Source organism: Spermophilus citellus (assembly GCF_964194105.1).
Source record: "Spermophilus citellus genome assembly, chromosome: 4".
NCBI lineage: Eukaryota > Metazoa > Chordata > Mammalia > Rodentia > Sciuridae > Spermophilus > Spermophilus citellus.
Window position 1 is genome coordinate 227,018,189 of NC_138185.1, and position 22,801 is coordinate 227,040,989.

Consider the following 22,801-nt stretch of genomic DNA (forward strand, 5'->3'; position numbering starts at 1 on the left):
CTCACCCCAGGGCCTCCTCTCCCACCCTCTCTGGGGCAGAGGGTGGGGAGGACAGTTTTAGCTTAGGCTCCAGGGCTCTGGACTCTGCCACCCCATATATTCAGTGGAGGGTCCTGGGGAGGAGGGTCCAGAAAACCTATGGCTCCCTCAGAAGTGGAACATCGGCCTGATGGGCCACTTGCTGGGCCCCAGTACTGGCCCCAGTCATCCCGCCCATGATCTATCTCTAGACCTCCCTAGACGTCCCTGTTCCTCCCCACAGAGGGAGCCTGAGAAGGCACACCCCTCTGGACAGTCCCTGTGGCACTCATGGCCTGGGGCTGTGAGTCAGTTGGGGTCAGCCCAGGCGCCTGTCCATACCGCTTCCAGACCCAGGGAGGAGCTGGGCAGAGCCCGCATCTCTCTGGGGCTATCCCCAGGGTTGTGGGAGAGACCTGTTTAAAGAGGCATCTGCTGTGTGCCACCCCTTGTAGCTTTAGGAACTGTTGGCTTTTGTCCTAAGGATCTCTTGAGAAGACAGGATGAACTTCAACCTGAGGGCCACCAGCCCTTGGGACCTGGGGGCAGGGACAGGCACTGTAGAGCCACCAGTTCCCTGGGGCCTACCGTGAGTCAGGCCTGATGAAGAAAGTGCAGGACAGTACAGGGGAGGGCCCCCTCTGTCCTCTCTGCACAGACCCCTGTCCCAAGCCTTGTGCAACTCCTGGCCTCCTGCAGAGCCCCAGCCTGTCTTTGACCCACATTGTCTCCTTTCTCCAGGAAGGCAGCTCTCCCCCCAGGAGGCCTGAGCAGCTCATGCCCTCACCCAGCACGGCCCAGGCTGGAGGACCTTGCCCAGGGTAGAGCCGGTCCCCCTCCAAGGGCACAGTTAGCATCTCTGGAGACACACTGGAGAGGGTGCTACGGGCATCTATTAGGGTAGAGGCCAGAGATGCTGCTACAGGTCTCACACCACCACCAAGAGGCACCTGGCTTCCAATGTCCACAGTCAAAGCCCTGGCAGCCTGCATGGCCAGGGGAGGGTTGGGAACAGGCCCCACAGCGGGGAGGAACACCCCGCTCCCTACCCTCCTCCCTGCATACCAGGTGTGGTGTCCCCCACAGGCTATGGGGGCTCCAGCCACCTCAGCTTCCAGGAGCTCGGGAGCAACCTGGGGGCTGCTGTCCTGGGGACCCCTCGCCTGTCACTAACGGGGAGGACTAGGACAGGCTCCAGCAGTCCTAGAGTGAGGTGGGAGCTCCACAGAGGGGCTGAGGCCCAAGTAGGGAAAGGGCATCCGGGCAGAGGGGCAGCCGGTGCCAAGCTGGGAGGGGAAGCTGAGGGGGTGGGGTGGGCCAAGGGCACAGCAGGCGGGGGTTGCCCTTGGAGGCAGATTTAAAGACAGGTAGTTGGTGTAGCTGGATGAATCCAATCGGTCAGATGGAAAAACAGGAGTCTGATTAGAGCCGAGCAAATGGGAAACAGCCCCTGGGAGAATGGAAGGCTCCTGTCTCCAGAGCCCTTTGATACTCCCCCTCCCAAAAGAGTTGTTTTAAGCAACTCCTGAGCAGACAGGGAGCTGCTCATCAAAGCCCTGGGCTTCTGCTCCCTTCCTGTCCAGCACTCCACCTGGCCCTTCCAGGCCACCTGCTCACCCCCTGGCCATCCCACCACATCCCCAGCCTCTGTGCAGGATGAGGTAAATGCACAAGACAAGGGAGAAGAATGCAGGAGAACAGGGGACTTCAGACACATAAAAGGGACAGGACTTCCTCATTCCACGGATTCTTTGGGTCCCCTTCTTCCATGTGGGAGAAGCCTGCTGCACTGTCCTTTAATAAAGCTTCTCACTTCCTACTCCACGCTTGCCTGGGCGTGCTTCTCTGCTGTGACCCTGCAACATGGAGGAAGCAGGACTTGTCCAGGTGACCAGTCACTGGTGGTGTCACCCAGAGGAGACTCTGGGGACAAAGGGCCTCCTCAGTCTGCTGCCACAGCAGGGGGTGTGCAGAGGGCTGTGTGCCACTGTGTCAGTGGTTGCTGCTGGCAGACTCAGGAGGTACCAGGGCTGAGGAGACCCGAGGGCAAGGGTGTGTGCACACAAGCGTGTGAACAAGGACGCATGTGTGCGGTGAGCTCGTACACATGTTAGAGTGTGTCTGTGACTGTGGTGTGGGAATGTGCCACCAGAGAGGACCTGCCACTCAAGGGCAGCAGAGGACACTCCTCCACCTCCACTTCCTGCTCCTCAGCTACGTACCCCTGTCTCTGCCTTGGCAGCTGGGGCTTCCTTCCGGGGGAGGAACGCTGGGGCTGCCTCTCCTGCCCAGACTGGACCATGAGACCACGGCTGCTCACCTCACACACACCTGTGCACACACAGGTGCCCATCCTCACAGAGTCGTGTGTAGAACACACACACACGTGCCAAAACGCCAAGCCGGGCTCTAGGCTCACTCCTAGACCCCACCTGGAGTCCCCGGGGACAAGGCGGGTGGGACCCTACAGTGTGGGAGGGTCCTCCCAGTAACACCATGTCCACTCTCCTGCGCTGCTTTGCACACTGCAGCCACCACCTGCCTCCACGGGGCAGTTCTGACCTCCCCTGGCCTGGAAGCTGACACCCCCAGATGTCTGCCCAGGAAGGCCTTGAGCTATCAGTTAAGTCCATCTCATAGTTGCAGGGCTGTTGAGGCTTTTGATTTCCTTTGGCCATTAATTTTTTTCTAATAATTCGTCCATTTCGTCTTCATTTTCAAAGATGTGGACATAGAGTCGTCGTGGTATTCTCGTTATCTTTATCTGGCGTTTCCTGCTTTGCATTTCTTGATTTTTAAGTGGACATACAGGAAACCTCCCCTCTGATGTCGATATCCACAGGCTTGACCAAAGAACAGCCCTGATGCAGGGACTGGCCCCAAACTCACCCCTGTGTGGTCAGCCCTGCTCCCTCTGCCAAGTCTGATGTCTTTCCCAGAGTTTGCATGGATAGGATCCTACAGTTAGTGCCCTGTGGAATCTGGTTTCCTTTACAGAGAAAATTGCACTTGTGACCTGTGCACGGGTGGGAAACAGCCTGAATTCAGCCGACAATTTTCCTTACTGCGTAGTCTCATCATTTCACGCATGGACCTTGGTTTTTACCTACTCATCAGTGGCTAAGTGCCTCATTTAATTCCAGTTTTCTGTGACTATCAATAAAGTTGCTGAAGGATTTGTGTCAGTGGGCTTTCTGGGGTCACGGGTGAGAAACAGCCAGCTTTGCCTAAGCTGCACCAGTCTGCCTTCTCGCTGGCAATGATGAGCACCCCTTCTGTGCACCCAAGATGTCATCTCATTCCTGCACTTTCCCTACAAGCCTTTGCGTTATCTTCCTGGACAGCTGATTCCAACTGGGATTTGATTGAGCTGCTTCCAGGCAGGCCCTGTGTCCTAGTCAGTCACAGACCAGCAGAGAAGGCCTCAGGGCTGCCACAGGTATCTGCCGTCCATCTGCCATGCCCCGGGGCCTCAGATGTTCCAAGGGCTCAGAGCTGCCTCCCAGGAGCCAGGCAAGGGCCAAACCCGTCTCTGACTGTGCAGGGCATGGATGGCCCAGGCCTCCTGAGCTGGGCATCTGCTGCACAAGTTCAGAAAGAGGAAGACACCTAGACCTACCTGCAGGGAGGGTGGAGAAGGGCTGAGTCCTGGAAGGCTGGGAGGCAGGTGGGAGTGACATGGCCAGGGGGACAGCCCTGGGCATCAAAGGAAGTGTGAATTATGCCACAGTGTAAACCTGGGTTGGGACACCTAAGTCAATCTATGACAAAAAGCCATGGCACTGACCTCCTGTGTTGCAGGCCTAGTGGCCAGGTCCCCCAAGCTGGGCTTACATGAGGGTAGGGTTGTCTGTCTGACAATGGCACTTATTAAACCACAGTCTTCAGGCCACTCAGGTGTCGGGGGCCGGGGAGGCCTGGGTTCACACTGACCCTCCTCTGGAAAGCAGGGTCTGGCAGGGGATCAGCAGGAGCTTCTTAGGGACACAGGCCTGTCCTCCCCCCTCACTTCCCACATCCCCACAGCTGCCCAGACCCCCATGCTCTGAGCCTCATTTTCTCACACTGGGGCCCTGAACTGCGTCCCAGAACAGCAGCAGGAAGAGGGAGGGTTTCCGGGAGAGGTTCTGGGACAATTCCAGCAGACCTCCTGGTAATAGTGGGCTAGGGTTAGGGGTGGCAGGTGGCTGCACCCGAGGAGAGGAGTCCAGGCCCGTCCTGCTCCAGCCTCCATGAAGATGGCCCAAGAGGGCAGGAGGTTGAAGGGAGCAGTCCATTTTGAAAACAGCCCCCTCAGGCCAGCACCTACCACAGACCTTGGGAAGTAATTGGGGTGGGGGACTCTGTGTAGGCTGGCACGCTCTGACCTGCGGTACCTGATTCAGAAAAACTCAGTTGCCTCAGCCAGAAAATGTTTCAGGGACTCCAACCTGAAACATTGAGGGCAGTGACAGTGAGGGCAATTGTCCTGATCCTACAGAGGAGTCCTGGACTTCTGGGACTTGTCAGGACTCCCTGCCACAGTCTCCCTCACACCTGCTCCACAAACTGCTCAGCTCCTTCCCCCGTCCCAGTGCCTGCCCTGCCACCTGGTGGCTTCTGCTTGCCCTGCACCTGCCCACCCAGGGCTCTCTAAGGGACTTGGTGGGACTCCTCACCGGCAGGAGGGCAGCCCATGGCCTGTGGCTCACCAGACAACCTGCTGCTCCTCAAGCCTGGTTCCCACAGATACAGGACAGACAGACCCGCAGCCCCTGCATTCTGGGCCTGCCCATGCCCAGATCCCTCCTGCACCACCTGCTGGCCCACATGCCTGCCAAGCCCCAGTGCCTGAGACAGGAGGGACAAACTTCCACCAGCCAGGCCACCTGGCAGGAGCTGCTGCTGGGTGGGGTGCTGTGAGCATGCTCAGTAGACTGAACAGGCTCCAGGGGTGGCAAGACCCTGGTGAGAGATGCACCCCCAGGACCCAGCCCCAAATGCCCATGGCTGGGTTCTGACCTGCACAGCCCCAGATCAGACCAGGGTCCCTGGTCACACGGCTCCTCCTCCTGGGGGCAGCAGTGGTCAGTTTCTCTTCTGTGCAGACAGGCCCTGCTTCTCCAGAAGCCTGTCTTTCCTGGGGACAAGGAGAGTCGGCAGCCTGGAAATGCTCACCACCCCCAGGTTCACAAGGGAAACCGAGGCATACAGAACTTGGTAAAGCTGTTCGAGGCCACGCAGCTTGATACAGTAGAGCTGAGGGACCTCAAGTTTCTCCCACCTCATGATCCAAGATAGCTGCCTCCCTGTACCCCTCTTGTCTCAGGGGACTGAAGATGAGACGTGGGTATCATGAGCCTGCGTTCCCAACAGGCTGCTCCTGGAAAGGTTGGAGCAGGTGAGAAAACACCTGCCCAACAAACTGCTCAACATCCCGCGTCCCAGTGCCTGCCCTGCCACCTGGTGGCTTCTGCTTGCCCTGCAACTGCCCACCCAGGGCTATCCAGGAGACTTGGTGGGGTTCCTGGGGAAGGGCCCAGAGCCTGGCACTGGGCAGGGCTGAGCCTGCCGGCTCCTCCTCGGTCTTATACTTCGTGCCTGTCCCCGGAGCGGTGAAACGCAGAGCTGTCCGGGGCGGAGGTCGTGCTCTGAGACCATAGGCTGATCCAGTGCTGCAGGGTGTGCTTCCTTCCCAGCGCAGCCGGTGCTTCCGCATCTGCTCTTCCAGGGGATCCCAGGCAGCTGCAGCTCCTCACAGGTCCTGGGCACCCCACCAGATGCACAAAGACCCGGCGTCTCGTTCTCCGTTCTCGCGGGCGAGGAGATGGGAATGCGCCCTCGCGCACTCAGGACGGGCAGCGAGCCCGCCTTGGGTCAGCAGAGGCTGGCGTGGCCTCTGTGTCCCGAAGACCCCTTCCCCCATTGAGGTTCCGGAGATTCCCAGCCCCTTTCTCTCACCCTATTTAGACCCTTGCCGCCCGCGTCCCCGTCCCTCGCAGGCCAGGCTGGCCAGGACCTAGCGGTGGCGCACCGGCGCCCACCTGCACCCCCGGGTGGAAGGAGCGTGCCGAGGCTTGTTGAGGCCGCGGGAGAAGCAGCGTCTGGGCGCGCAGGGAGGTGCGTCGGCGCGGCCCCATGACGCGGGGGGGGGGGCTCCCCAGCCTCGAGCGAGCCCCGGCAGGCAGGGGCAGAGGCGCGGAGGCGAGCTGGGCCCCAGACTCGCGTCGCAGCCTTCGCCTTCGCGGTCTGGCTTTGGAGGGCTGACCCGCTACGGATTTCCGGTGGCCTCACACGGGCGCGCGTAGGGTGTCGGCAACCCCACCCCCACCCCCGCAAAAACGGCCTTCACCTTTGTCTCTTCCTGCACAGTATCCCTGAGAGAGAGGTCCTGCTCTCATTCCCATTTTGCAGATGCAAAAGCGCGCTGCAACTGGGATTTCTATTTAGTCTCCAGGCGTCTCCCCACTCAGGTAGGGGTTTGCACAGAGACCTGAGGTCCTCTATGACCTTGGGGGCTTCACCGAACTCCGTGTCTCTCCTCCGTCTGCCAGCAGGGCAAAGGGCAGGGCAGGACTTGCCCTCCAGGGGGAGGGGAAGATCCCCGGACTTGGGCAAAGGCCCTGATGCCCCAGGCCTCCCTCCCTGATAAACCCTCCCCCTCGGGTCCCTCCCTTCGACCCCTTCCAGGTAAGCGTCTGCCTTCGGAACTCTGAAACTGGGCTGGGGTGGGGGGGCTCTGATGGTGGAAAGGCGGTCCCCACCCGCGGCCTAAGCCCTGGAAGCCACGCCCCCTTGCTCTTGGAATCCGGAATCCGGCGCCACGTGCCAAACCGCCGTGGGGCTGGGGGGCCGAGGGGAGGGGGCGATCCTCAGCTCGCTGGCGCGTAATTCTGGAATTTCCAGGTGGGGGCCCTCCCGACACCAACGACCCCTTCGGCCCAGGACTGGCCCCGGCGGGCGGGGGAGGGCGGGGACGGTTCCAGAGTTGGAGGCTGGTGCCCCCAGACCTCGCAGCTCCTCTCCTGCCAGCCACAACCCTAAACTTCCAAGTCTCTGCGTGGCAGCAGAGGCTCGCCCTGTGCCTGAGCCACCCAAAAAAGCTGCCAGACTCCTGTCTCAGGGTCCTGGGTCTAAGTCCAGCTATCTGGGACACATTTCCAAGCAGTCTGTGCCTCAGTTTCTCCATCTGTGCAAAGGGTGTTATTTCTGTCTCTTCTACCCCAGGATGGTTTGGGAGTCTGGAACAGTGCCTGGTAAACGGAGGTTATGGTTGCTAGAAGGGAGACTGAGGCTGAGAGGACCCCCACGGCAGAGCCACCTCTCCTCCATCCCTCTCAGTGTCCTTAGGGGCTCCATTATGGCACCCTATCTTCCTGAGGGCAAGAGGGTGCCTGGGCTGGGAGTCTTGAGAGTGTGCCATGTGCTCCTCCATGTGCAGAGGCGTGTGCCTGTGTGTGCTGGTATGGCTGCGTGAACCTCGTGCTCATGCCTGCATTCCTGGGCTGGTTCTGCTCCGCCAGTGGGGAGCTGCGTGATGGTGCAGGTCTCAGATACCAGCCCCTGGGATATTGGCCCCTGCCCCCGGTTTGGCTAGCCACCCCCACCCCATCCTCTCCCCTGGTCAGCCCCCACCAAGCAGTGTTTTGCCACACAGTGATCAGGGGGGCGTATAAGGGACCAGCTCCTGGTAAGGCAAGCCAGATGGTGACCTAAGCTCATCCTCCAGGCCAAGGGACCACCAGCTTTGTGACAACAGAGTGCGGCCAGGAGGGCCAGCCATACAACCATCCACAGGGAGACCCTATCCACAAAGCCAGCCCAGGCCTCAGGATGGGGCACTCACTCAGAAGAAGCCCAGGATGGACTGGTCCCAAGAGGAAGGGTCCTGTTGGCAGACACTCGGGGAATCTGGGGGGACCTGAGTGGGACTTGCTGCAGAACTAGGAATACCCAGGGGAACAAGAATCCCCAGGGTGGCCAGGCACAGTGGTGAACACCTACAATCCCAGATCCTCAGGAGGCTGAGGCAGGAGGATGGCAAGTTGGAGCCACGCCTGGAAAACCCAGTGAGAAGGGCTCCAAATAAAACGGGCTGGGCAGCTCAGGAGAGAGCGCCCTTGGTGCCATTCTGTCATTCCATGGAGGAGCCTTGTCACTCCTGGCCTCAGGTTCCTCAGCACCTGGCCACCACAGACTCTGCCTGGAAGGCTGGACCCCAGCAGGGTGGGAGGACTCCATGTTCATTCATTCATTCATTCCCAGAGCCTCAGTCATTCCTTTGTGACCTCAACCAACCAGGACTGTGGGCTTCCCAGGGCCAAACTTGGAGCTTGATGCTGGGATGGCTGCCAGCTGGGCAAGTGGACCAGGGTCACTGTGGACCTCTGAGGGTCAAGGAGTGGACAAAGGCCTCCAGAGGCAAGACCTTCAGAGAGCCTCAGTCTGGCTTCCACTCCAACCACAACTCCACTGTGGCCGGCTGAGGTCTCAGACTGACCCCCCCTGCCCCTGGAGCACAACAAGGCTGGGGCATCTGCCAGGGACCCTCCAGACTCTGCAGCTGGAGCTACCTCCTCTTGTCTTTCCAGTCCCTACTTCCTCTGTGGCCATTCTCTGGGAGATGATGTCCCTTAGACCCAATGGGTTTCAACTGCTCCTCGGTGCAGCCTCCCTGCAGACACCCTGGCAGGACCAGCCCCTCTCCAGGCACTCCATGCATGGCCCAGCCCCCCAGGACATTGCTCCAACCCAGCAGCCTCTCTGCGGTGGCCTGTGGCCCTCCCAGTCCACCTCCCTCCTCCCACCCTGCTCCGCAGGGCCTTCCTTTCTCACTGGGTTTGCTTGGAAGTGGTCCTATCACCGGAGCACACTAGGGTGGCCACCAGGGGGAGCCCAGCTTCAGCAGCAGAGGTTAGGATGTGGTTCTAGAAGCTACCAGGGGGCAGGGATTGGGTCAGCAGAGCTGAGCACTGGCTGGTGCCTTCTGGGCTTCAGAACAACTCAACCAGGTGGTTCTTGTGAGCCCATTCCCCAAATGAGGACACAGGCCCAAGAAAGGGGTGCCACTCACCCTAGCTCTCCAGTTCCTCTAGTCCCTCTTGAACTGGCTGTTGCCTTCAGCTTGCTCTGTGGCTCTGGGAAAGTCACTTGACCTCTGGGCCTCAGTTTCCCCCTGGAAAACCGGGGAAGGAAGGCCTCACCGCTGTGCCTGGGCAGGGCCAACTACTGGCCAGAGCAGACCTTTGACCTTGTGTCCCTGGGCAGGGTTCTGCAGGGCCTCCAGTGCTGCTCCAGCCATCTGGGGACAGCACTTCAGGACAGTTTGGGGACATAGCCAGGAAGGGGGGTGCCTTTCTGCAGGCTGTGTGTACATGCATGGACACATCTGAGTGTGCCAGGATCCTGTGCCCAGTGCCACCCCTACGAGGAACACCCTGCCAATAACACTGTCTCCCTCCTGTGTCCCCAGTGGGAGCAGGGTCCACCAGCTTGTGGACCCTCTTTGGCCCTGGTGCCCAGTCATCCGGGGCCGTCGGAAGGAGTGAAGACCACAGGCCAGGCTGAGGCTGCCACCTGCCCCAGGCTCCTGTGCTGGGTGCTGGCAGCACAGTCATTCCCATGCTCTGTGGTGCCATTCTTGGCACCCAGTCCTGTCCCGCCCTTGCCTTATGGGGACCAGGGCACCTGGAATGTGGCTGTGGATGCTGTCCCCTGGGGCCACAGATTCCTGTCTCAGTGGGTGAGGGTGGAGGCCAACTCCTCTTAGTCCCTGCCAACTCCAGAGAACTGTGTCACACCCAGGCCCTGCCCACCAGGCCACAGGGGGGCTGGGGGTGGGACTTGCTCCCAAACCCCAGCCCAGGGCCTCACCTGTCTCCCCTGCTGCCCTAGAAACTCCCGACCCTCCTCATGCCCATGGGTAGGGGTCCTGCCTCCAGGTGGGTTGGCTGGTACTGGTCAGGGTGTTGGACTTCCTGGTATCAGGAGGGATCGCAGGATGCCCTAGGCTGTGCCTCTGCCCACAAAGAAGTGGGCACAGCCTGAAGCCCCACCCCCATAGCCTCTCTGAGCTGGGGGACAGTTACCCACTCACTTGGTACACCTTCATGGGTCATCTACCCCTTGTTAAGTCACCACCAAATGTCCCAACATTGGGACCAGGTCACACAGGAAGCAGGAACACCCTCTTAGGCCTGGGGAAGGGAGGTCAGGGTCCCAAGACCCACGTAGATGGGGCCAGGTCCAGAGATCTCAGAGGGGACCCACAAATGGTTCTCTGGGGGCTCCTGAGAGGCAGGAAGGCCCAGGAACAAACTCTGCTCTGCCACCTCAGAAGCCCCCAGGCCTCAGCTTCCTCATCTGCTAAATGGGAATTGCGGCAAGGAGAGCCCCTTCCCACAGAGTGCCTGGGAGTTAATTGCACCGCCCTGCCACGTGGCCGAGGAATCCAGGGAAGAGGTCTTGGGGGGACTCCACCAGCTGAGCCACCTGCCTCGCTGGGGAGCCCTGAGGAGCCCTAGGCAGGATCTCTGTTCTCCTGTCCACTCCATGTGGGGGAGCACCCTCCACCCCCGGCAGGGTGCAGCGGCGTCTGTGGAAGTCTCCTCCTAAGGCAGCATCTTGCTCTGGGAACACAGAAGAGGAGAGGGCCCAGCTGGGTCCTCTGCTGGCCAGTGAGGAGAGGCTTCGCGCTCACAGCCAGTGATGCTTCCCCTGGGAGCAGAAACCGACTCCTGAGCGGAGCGACCTCGGGGGTGGAAGGACTGGGGAGTGGAGGGACTGGAGAGTGGCGGTCCCCCCCCACACACACACACACTGTCCCCGCCCTGCGCGCCGCACACCCCTCCCCTGCGCAGCGGCGGGGCGGGGTCGGGAACTGGCACCGGTGGATTCCAGCGCAGCGGCAGGACAAGCCCACGCCTGCGTGGGGGCGGAGCGGGCAGGTGGGGACCCCGGCACACCCCCGCAGCGGGCCAGGCCGGGCCGGGCAAGGCCGGCCGCGGGGCAGAAGGTGGCCGGCCGGCGCGGGGCTGGCGGCGGCGGCAGAATGCGCCTTTGTGCGCGGCCCCTGGAGCGAGCGTGTCTCCGCGGGCCCGGCGCCCGGCGCGCTCCAGTGCCCGGCGGGGCCCGCGCGCATACCGGCGAGGCTAGGGCGCTGCCCCTCAGGGAGCAAGGGTCCCTTCGGGGGCGTGGACCCTGCCCGGAGCCCCTGTGGCGGCTGCGACCCCCGGCTTGCTGGGGTGGGTCGCAGAACCCCAGAAGGTGACTTGGCTGGCCTGGGGCTGGGGGCGAGGCGTCCCCAGTTGAGCACGCAGAGTGTGTGGGGGAGCTTCCGCACCGCGCCTAGAAAAACCTAGGAAGGGCTCCTGTGTTCCTGGCCTTCCTCCTGGCCTGTCACCCTGCCTCAGCCCTTCAGTCTTTCAACAAACAACCCCAGGTGTGCGAGGACAGGATACCCACCCTCAGAGCCCTCCAGGGGCTGGAACCTTGGCCCAGGCCCACTCCTGCAGGGCCACTCCCGTTCGCAGGGCCTCCTGGCTCCCTTGCACCGACCCCCCTGCACCCCACCCAGGTCTGGCATAGGACAGACCACCACTCCTTAGGAGATGAATAACAAGAGGTACAGATGGGAGCACGCGCATGGAGGGCACAGAGGAGGAAGAGGCAGGAAGTGAGCGTGTGGGGGGGAAGAGGGGGGTGGAGTGAGGGGCTCTGGGTTCAGTCCTGAAGAGGTCGGGTGTTCCAGGCAGAAGGCACCCGGAAGCAAAGGTGAACTGGTGAGAATCACCTGGTGAGAGCCTCAGCGGCTGGGAGAGAAGGCTGGAGGGAGAAGCCCCTGGGCCCCAGCATGGCCAGCAGGGCAGTGGGGAGCCATGGAAGGTGTCTGAGCAGGGCAGCAGCAGGGTCAGGTTTGAATTAGGGAAACATCACCACAGCCGACATGGTGAGCATGATTCATAGTCTGTAGAATGACCCATCTTCAGGTTGGACCTATAGTACTTAATAAGTTCTCTATTGCTGGCATTAACATGGTTTCTAGGTTTGTGCTTAGAGATGGTTCTTCATGAGAATCACATTGATTCCTTGCACATTGACACATTAAAACCAATTTCTAGGAGAAAGGAGTTTTTTGTTTTGTTTTTTCTGGGTACTGAGGATTGAACCCAGGGTGCTCTACCACTGAGCTACATCTCCAGCCCTTTTTATTTTTATTTTGGGACAGGGGTTCACTAAATTGTCCAGGCTGGCCTTGAACTTACAATCCACAGCTTCCCAAGTTATTGGGCCACTGCACTTGGCTGGAGCAAGGACTCTTGGTGTGTGTCCTCAGGAGCTGACCAAAGAAGCTGGACCCTCTTCATTCTCATGGGCAGACACAGACCTACTAATCTGGTTATGCCGACTGACTTTTAAAATGGTGCTTATCTTTAGAAATTTCTTTAAAAAACAGTGAGACCAATGTCTTCTGGGTATGTATTAGCCCTTTGGACCTCTCTTGCGATTTGCCCAGAGCCCCAGAGAGGCTGATGTCCATGATGAGCATGGAGCCCCTTGCCCAGGCCCATGCTGTTCCAGCCACTGAGAGACCAGGGGTGTGCCAGGCCCTGAGGAGTCGGCACACCCCTATCTGTCCTGTCAGTGCTGGAGGTGACCCCTCTGAGAGGGAAGGGTCCTGGGCCCTGTGTGTCCACTTGCTAGAGAGCTGCTGTCTACAACTCATTTCCCAACTTCCTCAGGCTCAAGCTGTTGGCCTTCTGTCCTGGGGCTGCAGCTGCAGGTTTCTAACTAACTGATCAGCTAACTCCCACTGCCATGCAGGCTGCCCACCATGGCCGGCTGCACCTGCTCCCCTGGGTGCTGGGAGTTTGCACCGAGGGGTCCCAGCCAGCCGCCGTGTGCAGGTGGTTCTGCCAGCTTTCCTTTTGTGGCTTCTTCTTCTGGTTCCCTTGTGATATCTCTCTCTCTCTCTCTCTCTCTCTCTCTCTCTATGCTTTTTTAGTTGTAGATGGACACAATGCCTTCATTTTATTTATCTTTGTGCAGTGCAGAGGATGGAACCCAGTGCCCGACATGTGCCAGGCAAGCGCTCTACCACTGAGCCCCAGCCCCTGGGATCTCTCTTTTGGTGCTTGGTAAATCCTCAACTTTCATATCCATACCTTCCCGTGGACTTAGCAGACATTGAGTTCTTTAACCAACCCACCTGCAGTCCAGATGGAAGGAAGGTGCAGGTGTGAGCCCCAACCCTGGCCCTGTGTGCCAGTCCTTCCTCAGATGGGGATAAAAATGTCCATCACAGAGCAGCACGAGGGTTTATCTGGGCAGCAGGTGCCACGACAGGTCGCTGTATTTGTCAGCTTCCCAGAGGCAGACCCAGGGCCCCTGCATGGGCCCCAGCTCCCCCTAGGCTGCTCTGACCCTGCTTCCCCAGGGTATGCCAGGCTCCTGTGCTACCTGGGCTTCGAGTGTCTTCCTGGCCTCTTGCCTTTCCCATGGCCACATCTCTCCTCCTGGGTCTCCTCGTAGATGCCCCAGCTCTGCCCTCCGATTCCCACACCTCTGCTCCCAGCCCGAACCCTCCTGAGCACCAGCGAGGGTCTCCAGCAGATCTCCAGACCCTTCCCTGGCCACAACCCCTCCATCAAGGCACCCCACCCCTGAGCCCAGGCTAGGGGATGCCCCTTCCTCTCCCCACAGTCACATCCACCTCCTCTGTCCACCAAGCACAGAGCACCACCTAGTCCCAGCTGTCCCCGCCCTACTGCATTCCAGGCTCCTAGTCACCTGCATTCCAGCTGCCAATGGAGCCTCTCAGATACATTTGAATGCCCCTCCTTTGCTTTAGAGGCCACCATAGGCACACACACACACACACACACACACACACACACACACACACCCCTGCCTAAGGACCACCCCCTGCTCCTGCTGGGCCACAGCCTCAATGGGGCCTTGCGCCATCCCACTGCCCTCTGTGCCTGGCCGCTGAGGCGCTGGCCTGGTGTTGAGAGTGAGCTCTGCTGCATCGCACACTATCCCCCTGCCTCTCCTCCAAGTGCTACAGGCCCTATGTCCCTGTGACATGCTCCTGGTGTGCTGTCCCAGCCCCATGCACTCCTCTCCCCCCACCAGCCTGAGTGCCTGGACATCAGCTGAGAAGCCCTTGCCTCCGCCTGCCCTGGCTCTACCCCAGGTCCCTGACCATCTTTTCTCCCAGCCCCAATCCCAGGCCAGACCCTGTGTCTCCCCTACCCATGGCAGAAAGAGCCCTCAGGAATGGCCTGCAGAATGAGAGCTGAGGCAGGGGCAGGGCCTGTGGCTGGCTTGATGTCACAGCACATACAGAGATAGGTGGCTGAGTGGAAGGGAGGACCCCTGGGCCTGATCCCTCCAGCTTCCCATCTCCTGGCACAGCAAGTGCTGGCTCTTCACTCTGTCTGGCCCCCTCCTTCACACACGCATGCACACACACAAACCAAGCTGTTCGGCTGAGCCAGGCAGCTGGCATGCTCCGGCATGCCCTGGCATTCCCACTTCTTGGGCTGGGAAGAACCCAGGCAAGGCTGGTCACCACCCGTTGTCTTAGGAGCTCAGGCCATGGAGGGCCGAGCAGAGAATACCAACTCAGCCCACTGACCTGTGACCAAGCATGCAAGAGAGGGTCCAGGGTATCTTGTCTTCTGAGCCACAAAGTTCAGCATGGGAAGGGTGTTCTGGGGGAATGCCAGGTCTCAGCACCTCAGATGGCTTGGCCTAGGCCTAACATGCAGGGCTCTAGGGGCCACCGCAGCTCCCTCCAGTGGGATCAGCTGGGGTCAAAGGCAACCCCAGAGGGGCTGGGTGCTCACACTCTCAGGGCCCCATTGCTCAGCGCCTCTTCCAGGCCTCCAAAGCCACAGGAATTTGGGCAGCAGAACCCAGCATGCATGGCCAAGGTAACCCTGGCCCAGAGTGCACCAGCCGTGCCTTCCCAGCTGGGCCCCCGGCCAGCAGCAGGGCAGAAGCTGCCGTCTACTCCCACCTTCTGTTGAGGCTTGTAGAGAGGTTTCTGGTTGTTTGTTTTGTTTTCTCCTATTAAGGACTTGTGGATTCCATGCTTAATTCCCAAATATTTTATAATTTTTGTTCTTTTTGAAAATAGCATCTCTTCCCATTAGATATTTAGTAGCTTAAAAGAAGGTCATTAACTTTTTTATTGGGCAATCTTGCTGACTGACCTCTGATTAGTCCTGATTATTGATTAATCTGGTGATTATTTGGATATTTCAAAGTAAGTTATCACATTACCTAAAAAGGAATGGCCATACAATTTTGTCTTCCTTCCTCTGCTAAACTCCTGATTTCTTTTTCTTGTCTTGTTACATTGGCCAGGATGATGCTGAATAGTGAGCATGAGCATTTTCCAATCTTAACAGGAACTCATGACAGTGTCCCTGTGACAGTGGCCAGTTTTACAGGAAATAGACCTTCTTAAGTTGAAAAACTCCTTCTGGTTCTCATTCTCTAATTTGTTGTTTTTTTTTTTTTAAGTCATGGGCGTGGATTAAACTTCACCAAATACTTCATCCTGCATCAACGTAATGAATATGTGACTTTTCTTGTTGAACCCAGTGCGTTTCTGTATTAAAATTTCTGATTTAAATTCTCCTGGCATTCCTGAGATAAACTTATGTGACCTTAGCACTGTCTTGGATTTTAGGCAGCTAACACTTTAAGATTTTTGAATTCACGCTTAAGTTGAAACTGGCTTCCAATTTACCAGTTTCCTTTCCTAGCTCCCCGGGAGCCCTGTGAAGTGGTCAGATGCTTTCCTTCCAGGTACTTCTCTTTGTGGAATGACTCATCTCTCCTGTGGATTATCTGCTCTCAGAGGGTTTGACAAGTGGAACCTGGGACTTTTGATGGGTGGGGGCTTTGGGAAGTGTGTGTGTCCCAGTCCGTCCATCCCAAGGGGATTCAGTTTCTACTTTAACTTCATATGTATATATTTTAGTTGTAGGTGGACACCATATCTTTATTTATTTTTTAAAATGTGGTGCTGAGGAGCAAACCCCGTGCCTCACTGGCTACAGCCAGCCCTCTACGTGAACTTCTGAAGTGGTCAGACTCTCCTGGTTTGTTTTTTCTTGTCTCCATTTCTTAATTTTCTGACAGTCTATGCATTCTGCCTAGGTTTTCAAATGTATTCCTTCATACTTATGTTCTAGAACGATGGGCACCTCTGTCTCGTCGGCTGCACAGGTGGGAGGAGGAGGGTCTTGCTTTTCAGGACCTGGCTTGTCCTCAGATGGGACTGAGCGCTCCCTGCCCTCCAGTGCGCCATCTGCCAGGTGGCCTGGGGCCCCGAAGCCTGCCCTGGAACTGCCCCTCCGGAAGCCTTCTAAAGCGGCCTTCCTTTTCCTTTCATCACATTTCTTTTGAATGTTCTTTGATCTCCAGTTGTTTGGAGTCTCTTCCTCCTCAGCAGCCGGCTTGGCCAGGGGCTGTGCATAGTGGGACTCCGCCCCTGTCTCTGGGTTTGACAAGTGGAATCTGGGACTTTTGATGGGTGGGGGCTTTGAGACCCGTGACCCCGTGGTGTGGTGCACCAGGTGGCGGCAGGACGCGGGGTGGGCAACCGTGGTTCCCGGCTTGCAGGGCCACGCTCAGAGCCCACAAGAGGCTCCTCACAGCAGCCCCAGGCGCAGCGCTGTGGGACCATGTGGGCCACAGTCGGGCCCCAGCTCCTGCCTCTGATCGGGTGGCAGGGCCTTCTCTTGTCCCACCCTGTGGCGCCTCTGCCCTTGTCCTGTGCCCATCCCCGACACTGGATGGAAAGGACCTGGTGACATTAAAACACATAAACCTGCTACACTGCCTGCTCTGGGGGCAGTTGCTTCCCTCCCCTTTATCCTGTAATTTGTCATCCTCTCTCTTTTCCTCGTCAAACTTGAAATGAACTTTTTAGACAATCAGCTTGAATTTTCTTCACGATTTCTATTTTTTTCCTTTTGCTCTTGATTTTCCTCTATTTTTGTTATTTTCCTCCTTTATGTTTCTGCTGACTCTATGCCTCTCTATCGCTCCTTGACAGCCTGTTTGTTTTTGGCTTTTCTTATTTTCAGATAAGCATACACATTCGAAGCTACCTAACTGTCCCCAATGCTGTCGCGAACAAATCCCACGCATTTCAGGTGGCAGAGGCTTCATTACGGTTAAATGCTATATGTTTTGTAATTCACCCTGTAAATTCCCCTTTAAAGGTTATTTAGTCCCTTTTGATATATATAAAAACAAGCTTCTGAGTGTGGCATTTTAAAAAACCCACTTCTGTTCTGATTTCTTTGTTGAACTTTCCATCTTATTAACAGAGACGCAGTCCTACTGTGAAGTTCACCTTAGCACCTCCCGCAGCAGCCACTCCCTGCAGCAGCGCCCTCGGGCTCCCTCCGCCCTCCGAGCCTCCCCCAGCGCCGCCCACACCACGCACGCACTTTGCACCGCTTGGCTGCTCCTTCGCGGTGACCCTCCAGCGCAAGGCTCAGCGCTCCCCCCGCGGTGATCGTCCAGCGCCAGGCTAAGTGCTCCTCGGCTTGTGGCTCTGCCCTTCCCAGCCCTGCGGGATTGTGCGGCAGGGGCTGCTATCTTGCAGTGAGGAGGCAGGGAGGCTGCAGGAAAAGAAAACGGAAAGAGGACGCTGAGGATGCGCCTGTGGAGAGGTTGAGTCAGGACCCGCGCCATATCCTCGCGGGCTCGTGGGGGGGCAGAAGCCTGTTGGTTTCATGTTCAGCTGGGTTTCTTTTAGTCAAAGCCAAGACATTGCTAACATGGAAACTGCACACCCTCGTTTTACAAGGGTCAGGTACTGACCGTCAGCTCCTGGTTTCATTGACCACCTGTCTCCTGTGGGGTCTAGCGCTGTCTCCTGCCAAAGACGGTGCAGCCCACCATGGTAGTGCATCAGGATTTGTGTGGCCAGCCCTGCTGGCCCTTTGAGACCTTCCCATCTCTGGGTCTTACCGACAGGAAGCACACTGGAAGACAATTCCTGGACCAGGAGCCAGGAACACAGCTGCCCTGCGATGGCTCAGCTCTGCTTTTCCGCCTCAGTGTGGGCCTCCCTTTGGCTCTCACACCTCCCTCTCCAGGTTTCTTCCTGGGATTTGTAACTTTGGGTGCTAAATGGCCTCTTTTCTCATAATCCTTCCTGCTAAGGAATCGACCGTTTGTGTACCTGCCAACGGTGATGTTACTTTTGTCCCAACCAAAGAATTGAGAGAGTGTTTGTGATAGAATTTAAGTTGATCCTCTTGGACTTGTAGGGATTTGATCATATCATCTGCAAAACGTGATCTTGTATTTCTTCCTTTGAGTTTGGACACCTCATTTCTTTCCATTTCTCCAGTTGCATGAACGTTAATAGAATACGCCCCCTTGCCTTTCCACCTAAGGGTGTGTTTCCGGCATCTTCCCCATGGATATGGCAGAGGCTCTGGGATCAACATAAACTATGGCATCATGTTGACAAAGCTTTGTCAAGAATGCATGAGGGGCTGGGGATGTGGCTCAAGCGGTAGCGCGCTCGCCTGGCATGCGTGCGGCCCGGGTTCGATCCTCAGCACCACATACCAACAAAGATGTTGTGTCCTCCTAGAACTAAAAAATAAATATTAAAAAAATTAAAAAAAAAGAATGCATGAGGACCTGGCCAGGCAGAGTAGCTGGATCTAGAGTGACCCTCCCACCATAGTCACTGCACAGCTAGCTGGCCCAGATGTGCGCAGTCATTATTTGCAGGGGTTGGAGAAAGGACAGTGGAGTAAAAGTAAAGGGCCCTCTTTACCTCAGGTTTCCCTCCAAGGGAAGAGACCTGAAGCCAAAGCAGAGTTTGGGGCAGTGGCAGTAGCTGCCTTTGGCAGAGTGGGTGCTGGAATCGAGTCCCTGAGGAGTGAGGGTGTGGAAGCCTGCCTGGCGCTCCCCCCAGAGGCCCAGCTGAGGCCCAGGCTGGAGGTGTGCAGGGAGCCCCTCCACCAAGCCCAACAGACAGCAGCTGCTGTGGGCCAAGGGCTGGGGGCTGAGGAGAGAAATTACCTCCGGGATGGGCTGGTCAGCCTCACCGTCCTGACAGGCTGGTGCCGGGGTCACTCCAGTTGAACTGGGCTAACTGGGCTGCACAAAATAACCACACTAGAGACAAAATTCCTTTTTCTTTGGGGTCGCTATGACGGCTCCTCTGACCTTAAGGATCCACAGGAAGAGAGAGCGAGAGAGAGAGAGAGTGCGCGCGCGCCCACACACACACACACACTCTGACCCCTTTTATTGAGGAGAAGCTATTCAAATGAGGCAAGGGGTCAGGTTTCAGGGGGCTGAGTATCTTCATGATGTCCACTGTCAGCAGGTTGACTGACATCTGGGTAGGCCACACCCAAAGGCACAGTAAGAGAAGGGGACACACACAAGGCACTTCCATGGAAGATTCTATCCTAAACAGGGCAAGGGGTTATATTAAAAAGGAACAGGTGAGTGTAGCTTCCCCCCTGGGGCTGTACAAATCACAACCATGCACGGAGACACCAGCCCTCGAACCCAAGAAGGGTGGGGAAAGCTCTGTCATACTCCAGACGGGGAGTGTGACTCAGTCACGTGTGAGGTTGGTCTCCCATAGGCTGGAGTGGACAGACCTGGCCAGGCCCCTTGGGTCACCAGGGGAAAGCCTAAAGGCATTGTGGGGAGCAGGAATCACTCTCCAGAGTGAGGCCAAAGCCCAGGACTAAGAGCCACCCAGAGGACTGACTTGTGTCCAGCTTGTCTCTGAGTGCTGATGGACCTGGAGGACTGAGTACAGAGAGAAGAAATGGCAACTTGATCTAGCGTGTGACTAGTCTCCAAAGCCCCCTCCCATTCAGCACTGAGCAAACAGGCAGAAGCCCGGGACAAGGAGCAGGATGCAGCCCCCAGCAGTGCAGCTCCCTGGGTGTGGCTCAAGGTCCTGGCTGTGGGCTAGGACAGGCAGGACCTTGCATGCCCTGGAAATCCAAAGGCTGCGAAAGGCAAAGAGAGGGTGATGGAGCAGCTGGATCTTGGACTAGGCTGATTAGTGAGGGTCTTGTGCTGAATGAGATCAGTCCGTTAAAAACCAAGAGTAATGAAACACACCAACATGGAAAAGCAAGGAGAATAAAGAAACAGGGAAGCAGGTTTCAAACAAAGAGACAGGAGAAATCTCTAGATATGGACTCTAATGATACAGAGTTATGTGACTTACCTGGCAGAAAACTCAAAGAAACTATCATAAAGTTGCTCACTGAGGTCAAGAGGACAATGTATGAACATTGTGAGAATTGCTGCAAAGAGGAAATAGCTTAAAATACCAAACAGAAGTCATAGAGCTGAAGAACACAATAACTGGACAAAAAAGTCTGCTGGAGAGGTTCCACAGCAGACCAGACCAACGCAGAGGAAGGACCAGTAGACCCAGGACAGGGCTCTGGCAGTGGCCACGCCTGTAATCCCAGCTGCTTGGGAGGCGAGGCAGGAGGATTGTGAGTTCAAAGCCAGCCTCAGCAACTCAGCCTCAGGGTCCTAAGCAACTCAGTGAGACCCTGTTTCTAAATAAAATGCAAAAAGGGCTGGGGAGGAGCTGGGGTTGTGGCTCAGTGGTAGAGCGCTCGCCTAGCATGTACAAGGCCCTGGGTTCATTCGCCATCACCACATAAAAATAAATAAATAAAATAAAGATATTCGGGCTGGGGATGTGGCTCAGGCGGTATCATGCTCGCCTGGCATACATGCGGCCCGGGTTCGATCCTCAGCACCACATACAAACAAAGATGTTGTGTCTGCCGAAAATTAAAAAATAAATATTAAAAAAATTCTCTCTCTCTCTCTCTCTCACACACACACTCTCTCTCTCTCTCTCTCTCTCTCTCTCTTAAAAAAATAAAGAAATAAAGATATTATGTCCAACTACAACCATATATATATATATATATATATATATATATATATATATATATATATAGTTTTTTAAAGGGCTTTCAGCCCTCACTTCCAATCGTGAATGAGAAGAGAGCGTGAAGCGTACTGAGAGCTGTCGGTGTCAGCCACCTCAGGCCCTCAGGCAGCATGGCCTCATCCAGCTGCACCGAGTGGCACTCCCAGTTCCTGCAGTCTGTGGAAGCCCTCCATCTGGACAGTTGGCCGATTCCACCCATTTACAGAGACAAGGATTGGATCGAGGCTATCCACGACCTATGGCTTCAAGGGACTTTCATCGATTTTAGCGCCAAGGAGATTCACATCTTCAGCGCCCTGGCCTTTATGGCTATAATTCTCTTGTCCCCCAACCTGACCATTCCTCCTTCCTTCGTACTCGTCGTCCCTCTCCAACAGGAAGTAGCCAGATGATTTCAACACCCTGAGTCCAAACAAAAACAAGAAGGGAGGAATGTTGTGCTTTCAGGAGACCTTGACATGGGGTTTTATTTGCCCACTGGGTCTCTCCCCACTGAAGTTTCTGTCTCTACAGAAGAATATCACACAATCCCTGACCCCTCCACCTCTTCTCTCAATGGCGCCAAAGTCAAAATTTTTTCCAAAAATTCCCTCAAGACACATTGTCCGATCACCCTTTCCTAACAAACCCTGCAGTCACCACCATTCCCGAGTCACTGCAAATCAGCAACCGTCATGTGGCCTAAGCGACACTTCCTAAGCCAAAACTGGCTCAGGGGGCTCCTCTCTTCCTCTCCTTTTCTTCTCCTTCAGGCAGACCCCAGTAAAATGTCCTAGTTAAAAAAGGGCGGGGGAGGCTGTGGATGTTGCTCAGTGGTTACATCCCCATGGGTTCAATCACTGATACCAAAAAAAAAAAAAAAAGATGGGATTCTGGAAACTAATCAGTCACAGGAGCAAAAAAGAAACAAGGTGAAGGAGTGAAGAAATCAAAAGGGACTTGGGGAACACTGTGAATGGGCCATGCATTAAGGGAATCCCGGAAGGACAAGAGACAGAACTAGAGCCATGTTCAAAGAAATAATGTCCCCAAACTCCCCATACCTAGGGAAGGACGTGGACGCCCAGACAGGAAGCTCAAAGGACCCCAAAGAAGATAAACCCAAAGGAATCCACACCACGACATGGTGCAAGCCACCTGTCCTCAGCCAAAGGCAAAAAGCGAATTTTGAAAGCAGTAAGAGAAAAGTGAGGCCATCTATAAAGGAACCTTTATAAAACTAAGTCAGTTTTGAACTGAAACCCTGAGGGCCAGAAGGAAGTGGAGGATATGTTCAGAGTGCTGAAAGAAGCCAAGTGCACTCCAGTGACCCCAGAGGCCGAGGCATGAGGATGGCCAGTTCAAGGCCAGCCTCCGCCATATAGTAAGACCCAGTCTCCACCTAGACAGTAAGAAGGGCTGGTGGTGTGGCTCGGCAGCGCAGCACCTCGGGGCTCAATCCTTGGCACACGAAGAAACAAACAGTAAAGTTCTAGATGTGTGAACAAACAGGGAAGGTGATCATGACCAAGAACAAAGATTCAGTAGAAGCAGATGGCCAGGTGAACAGGCTTTGGAATGAGTGCACCCTTATTTAGAAATTCCAAGGCCATGATACAATCTGCAGAAGGAAGAGGAGAACTCTCTGGTATGCTGAGCAGCAGACTGGACACTGCAGAAGTCTCAGAGGACATGGAGAAGACCAACGTGAAGAAGAGAGAGAGAATGTTGAAAGCTCACATGGGGTACGTGAGGCCCGGGACTGACACCCGTGGAACTAGACTTCAAGGACAGCGGAGACCAAATGGGGCCGAAAACATTTTT

At 56.4% G+C, this 22,801-nt stretch overlaps 1 long non-coding RNA gene across 1 annotated transcript; it reads right to left on the reverse strand.

The window, feature by feature from the left end:
• Positions 1-16,319: 16,319 nt before the first annotated feature.
• Positions 16,320-17,984, reverse strand: LOC308647003. Its single transcript, XR_014021558.1, has 3 exons — positions 17,851-17,984; positions 17,475-17,648; positions 16,320-16,822 (listed from the first exon to the last, which is right to left on the reverse strand). It is a non-coding gene; the product is annotated as an uncharacterized lncRNA (long non-coding RNA).
• Positions 17,985-22,801: the final 4,817 nt, after the last annotated feature.